This window comes from Sinocyclocheilus rhinocerous, unplaced genomic scaffold, assembly GCF_001515625.1.
Source record: "Sinocyclocheilus rhinocerous isolate Xijiao unplaced genomic scaffold, SAMN03320098_v1.1 scaffold2034, whole genome shotgun sequence".
Lineage (NCBI taxonomy): Eukaryota > Metazoa > Chordata > Actinopteri > Cypriniformes > Cyprinidae > Sinocyclocheilus > Sinocyclocheilus rhinocerous.
Genome location: NW_015637139.1, coordinates 38,076 through 44,318, shown reverse-complemented (window position 1 = coordinate 44,318; position 6,243 = coordinate 38,076). Strand labels below are relative to the sequence as shown.

General features: G+C 40.7%; 1 long non-coding RNA gene across 1 annotated transcript in view; it reads right to left on the bottom strand.

The window, feature by feature from the left end:
* LOC107748601 (uncharacterized) overlaps positions 1-655 on the bottom strand; it is a 17,623-nt gene extending 16,968 nt beyond the window's left edge. The window contains exon 1 of the long non-coding RNA XR_001640948.1: positions 644-655. This is a non-coding gene — a long non-coding RNA (uncharacterized LOC107748601). The remainder of the gene's footprint in view (positions 1-643) is intronic.
* Between the last annotated feature and the right edge of the window lie 5,588 nt (positions 656-6,243).

The following is a 6,243-nucleotide window of genomic DNA, read 5'->3' as shown; positions in this document are numbered from 1 at the left end:
AAGTGTGTTTAATATATATATATATATATATATATATATATACATACACACCGTATATATAAACTCTGTTGTTTAAAGTGATAGATAATGTCAGAAATATGGTGGGAATTAAGTTATATTTTATCAATCTAATCTGATTAATTTGATAGTTTACTTTTATTCTAAAACCGCAAGTGCAGCACGTTAGCATTCGTTAGCCAGTTAGCTTGTCATTCGCGTTTCCATTCTATTGCTGTTTTCTTTTTTTTTTCTCTCTCCGTTTCTTTTCCCTCTTGCTTCGTTTTTTAGACGAATTAAAGAGATAGTTCACCCAAAAATGGAAATTCTGTCATTAATTACTTACCCTCATGTCGTTTCACACCCATAAGACCTTCGTTCCTCTTCCAAACACAAATTAAGATATTTTTTATGAAATTTGAGACCTTTCTGTCCCTCCGTAGGCAGCAACGCAACTTTACACATTCAAGGTCCAGAACGGTAGTAAAGACATTTGTTAAAGTTCTCTGTGACTCCAGTTTAACCTCAATTTTATTAAGAGGCACAAGTGCTTTGTTTGCATTTTCTGTCCAGCAAAATACAAATTCCAAAATACGTATATTAAATACATTTAATTAAAATACTGCCCATCTCTGTGAACAGTAACGGTGCATTTACACTGCAGAAACAAAACTCCGCTCACAACGCTACAATGCCTGCATTTAGGGGCTTGTTTGTACCAAGTGTGTTAATCGAACACTACCCGGATTTGTCCAGGTTTCTTCGGATGATATACACCAAAGATGGGGAGATACCACCATTCCTCATCGTCTTTGAGAGGTGGAGCCACCTCTGCATGCCCATTCTCAAAGACTTTCTCCATGAAGGAAACAAAGTGTTCTCTCATCTGTGGTTTCCTCTCAAAGTTACGCAAGAGTGATGAGAGTCGTTTCATCGTTTGCATCCTGTTGTCAGGAAGATGCTGTCGGGGTTTTTTAAATGCAGTGGTGCTACCCAACCATTGTTTTCATCTTTTTGAAACTCTTTTTTTCATAATGTCCAGAAAGTAGTTATCCTCAATGGGCAGAGCTACTTTATCATCATCTCTTGTATGTTGAAACACCATATCACCCAAGTGGTCTGACTGGTGTGTGAGTTTTCTGTTGCAGCATGGAATATGTAAAATAACTTTTATGAGTTTTATAAAACTATATAAAAGGACAGATAGCTAGATAGTTATGGAACATGGCCAAAAATGATCAAGAATGTTTCTGAAAATTTTAACTACTTTGAACAAGAGAACTTAATGGAAGAAGTAATTTTACGGCGGCGTCAGATAACTGAGGATATTCAGGCATCACGCTCAACCAAAATGACGGCAGAGAGGAAGAGCTGTAGAGGTGTCGCAATCTAGTGTCGCTCTTTAATTCGACTAACTGCTCCCCCACGTCAACTGGAATGTCTTTTCTTGGGCAACTGAAGGGATCTCTGACCCAAGCAAATGAACTGAAATCCTCAGTGAAATAACGGCCGAATTGTTGTTTTAGTCCCTCAACATGTTGAGCGACTGTGTTAATCAAAGGAGAGATATTTATCCCTGTCTCTTGCACACAGTCGGCGAAGTTGGGAAACTTGTCAACATTTTTATTAATCAGCTGATCACGCCAAAGATCCAGTTTGCCAACGAATGCACTGACTTTGTCTGAAAGGAGCAAGATGTTGGCTTCTCTCCCTTGCATCGATGTGTTCAGCGAATTCAACCTGTCGAAAATGTCTACAAGGTACAACAACTGCGCTAACCACAAAGCCACCTGCTCGCCTTCCCGTTGTTTCCATAATACCAGCACAGGTTTTTAGTGAATATGGTAAACTAGGGCTTTGGATGCCAAACATACCAAAGAACTCCGTACGGGCCATTGATCTGTTACTTTGGTCATCAATTATTGCATAAAGCTTCACTGCTTTAGTGCGGAAACCACTAGGATAAACTTTGGCCAGACAGATTTTTGAGCATGATCTGTCAGTCAGATCACCACCACAGACTTGAGTGCAATGTGATGAGATTGCAGCGGGTGTTTTCGTTTCTAAATGGCGCTTCAGCTTGCATGGCTTCATGCTGTCATTTGCCAGCAGATCTGCGCATATGACACACTGGGGCAGCGGTTCAGCATCTGTCCCAGCCACTGTAAAGCCAAACTGAAGATAGCTAATGTCGTACTTTCGTGTTTTACACATCGTCGTCACAACTCCTTTTCATACGTGTGATGAACTTATCCATAAACTTCCCAAAATCCGTTCTGCTGCTAGTCACTGACATTCTGAAACGTGTCTGCACTGACAGCTGGATAAAAGGCAAGCTAAGCGCGTTTTTTTTCAAGCAGAGCAGGGTTTTTTTCCAAGCCGAGCGGGGTTTTTCCATTTGTGTATATTCTACTTGAAACGCAATAAAATGCAAAAAATACGATTACCCAAATAATGCCTTGTCTCAGTTTTTTCTTGAAAACCATATGATGATACAGGATCCCCCTCCCCGCCATGCTCTAGATGGGGGCTTATGTCTTTAGTCATGGGTGCTGGTTCTTGGTGAAGGGCAGTGTCATGATTCTCGCTACTACAATCTGCACATTTAACATGGGCCTTGCAATTTTTTGCAATGTGCAGTGAAGACATGCAACATCTAAAGCAGATCCCATTTTCTTTCAGGAATGCTTTATGCTCTTCCCAAGACTTTTCTCTAAAGATACGACACTTGCGAAGAGTTTGCCTTTTTGTGTATAGGACACCACTTGTCACAGTCACTGCTAGAGGGACGCAATAAAATGCAAAAAATACGATTACCCAAATAATGCCTTGTCTCTGTTTTTTCTTGAAAACCATTTGCGCCCCCCTTCTGATCTCTCCGCGCCCCCCCTGTTGAGAACCACTGGTCTAATATTTCGCAAAAAGCTCTTCTCTAGTGTCATGATCTCTAGCTGGAGTGCCCACAAGCTCCACTAGAGGGCACTCCATCCTGTACCTTTGCCATTCACCCCGGACTCCATTTCCCATAATCCTTTGCCTGGTCTCAGCACCCATTGCAATCACCTGTATCTCATCACCTCATCAGTCTCACACTATATTTTCTATACACTATATTTATGTTTATATTTATATTTTCTATACACTATATTTATAACTCCTGTTCCTGTCTGCTGTGCTGCTGAGTGGTTTGTGATTGTAACTCCGTGTGGCTTTGCTTTTCTGTTGAATCTTGAATCTTAGAGCAGTGTCAAGTACCGCAAGTCCAGGCAAGTCTCCATCAGCCTTGGCTGACTGCAGCTCCATGAGTAAATCACTTAACTCTCTTAGCTTCACATAATCTTTGTTTGTTAGCTTGGGAAAACTCACAAGGCGTCTGAACAGTGAATTCTCTATCACCTCAGGTGAGCCATTGAATTCTTCTAACCTGGCCCAAATCAATTTCAACCCTCTCTCTGGGTTATTCACATTCACAGTTTGGATCTGACAGACATATTCAGCAGACTCCTTTCCGAGCCACTTGACAAGAAGGTCAGTTTCTTCACTAAATGTTAAGTCTAAATCTCTAATAGCATTCTTGAATGAACATCGCCAGGCTCTGTAACTTTCTGGTTTATCATTAAATTTCAGCAGTCCTGTAGAGGTCAATTCACGGCGAGCCAAGTAACGCACAAAGTAATTCATATTGGAATTATTATGAACGTATGCAGCAGCGGATGCAAACCCTAAAGAAGCGTTGCCCTCCGGATGAAGTACTGGTGTGTTGAGTGCTTGTTCATGAACTTGCTCGGCCATCAGAAAATGGCTCTACACCAGGCATTGATGGATATGGGCTATTTGTCTTTGCTTGCTGCATGACATAATCTTTAGTGCGCTGTGCTGCATCTACTGGTGTATGATCTTGCAAAAAAGTTTACAACTTAATCTTTCACTGTGGTGATCAACAGCAGCTTCGAGTGCATCAGCCTTTGCAACAGCTGCAGCAGTTTCTTTCGCTTGTTTTAACATGTCCATAGAGGCTTCTAAATGTGCTTTTTCTATTTTCATCTTCATTTGTTTTTCAGCAAATGATAGACGTGCTTTTGCGGCCTCCGCTTCTGCACGTGCTAATGCAGCTGCAGAACTTGCTGAAGAATGACCTGAATGTTGTGTGGAGACACGAGACCTGGTCTTCCATGTTGACGAGCTTTTCTTTGACATGATTTGAGGAACTGAAGATTACTTGCTTGATTGATGCTGTGTAGAATCAGCTTGAACTGCGATGTCCTGCCCGACAGAGCCGTCATTTTACTGTACTGTTCTCCATATACGTCCTGTGTATACTTCAACAGCAGGCTAAACTCCCCCTCATCAACGTCACAGACACGGAATGTCCATTTGCATACTTTAATAAGGGTAGAGTAAAACTATGAAATAAGAAGAAAACAATAAAAAATATGAATTGAGATTCACAATGTGTACATAAAGCAATACGTCTTACAAATATCTTGTAATTTAGATCTAACATTTCTGCTTATCAGATAACACAAAAATATATTGTCAGGCAAATGAAAATGATAAATATATCAATGGCTTTCATATGGTCAAACGAGAAAATACATCTAAGATGCACTCAGATAATACAAATTACAAAAACTTCAAAATAATTAAATACAATTGAAGGTAAAATGAACAATAACAATAAAACATACCGACGAAGCTACCAAAGGCCAAGGATGAATGCAGATGGATACTGATTCACTGCTTCCTGACTCAAGAATAGACTAGCAGAATGGTAAGCACTAATTTCCTTGTTAGTCGTCTGATCAGTCACATGATAATGACAGCGTTATTCTCAGAGCAGCCAGCAGGGGGAGACAAACTAAAAACCAAACATTTATTCCTTAATTAACTTAGACAATTACTGTAACAGAACAACATCAAACAGGTTCTCACCACTCAGTGACACACCCACTGAGAAACCTGATGAAAGTGCTCTAGTTATTGGTGATTCTATTGTACGGAACGTGAAAATAGAGACACCAGCCACCATAGTCCAATGTTTACCGGGAGCCAGAGCGCCTGACATCTTGGCAAATTTAAAAGTGCTGGCTAATGCTAAATGTAAATTCAGTAAGATTGTTATGTCCGCGCTAATGATGTTCGACTTCGCCAGTCGGAGATCACTAAAAATAACATTAAAGAGGTGTGTGAACTTGCAAGTACGATGTCAGACACTGTAATATGCTTTGGTCCCCTCCCTGCTTACCGTGGTGACGAAATACATAGCTTTGAAAGCCACGTTTCTAGCATTTGTAAAACTGCATTTTTCCATCTCAAAAATATATCTAAATTACGGCCTATGCTCTCAATGTCAAATGCAGAAATGTTAATTCATGCGTTCGTGACCTCAAGGTTAGATTATTGTAATGCTTTATTGGGTGGTTGTTCTGCACGCTTAATAAACAAACTCCAGCTGGTCCAAAATGCAGCAGCTAGAGTTCTTACTAGAACCAGGAAGTATGACCTAATATTAGCCTGGTTATATCAACACTGCACTGGCTCCCTATTAAACATCGTATAGATTTTAAAATCTTGCTAATTACTTATAAAGCCCTGAATGGTTTAGCACCTCAGTATCTGAACGAGCTCTTGTTACATTATAGCCCTCCACGTCCGCTGCGTTCTCAAAACTCTGGCAATTTGATAATACCTAGAATATCAAAATCAACTGCGGGCGGCAGATCCTTTTCCTATTTAGTGCCCAAACTCTGGAATAACCTACCTAACATTGTTCGGGAGGCAGACACACTCTTGCAGTTTAAATCTAGATTAAAGACCCATCTCTTCAACCTGGCTTACACATAACACACTAACACATTTCTAATATTCAAATCCGATAAAGGATTTTTAGGCTGCATTAATTAGGTCAACCGGAACCAGGAACACTTCCCATAACACCCGATGTACTTGCTACATCATATATCATACTATATGATGTACTTGCTACATCGTTAGAAGAATGGCATCTACGCTAATATTAGTCTGTTTCTCTCTTATTCCGAGGTCACCGCTGCCACCAGATCCAGTCTGTATCCAGATCAGATGGTCACTGCAGTCACCCGGATCCAGTACATATTCAGACCAGATGGTGGATCAGCACCTAGAAAGGACCTCTACAGCCCTGAAAGACAGCGGAGACCAGGACAACTAGATGAGCCCCAGATACAGATCCCCAGTAAAGACCTTGTCCTAGACGGCCACCGGGAC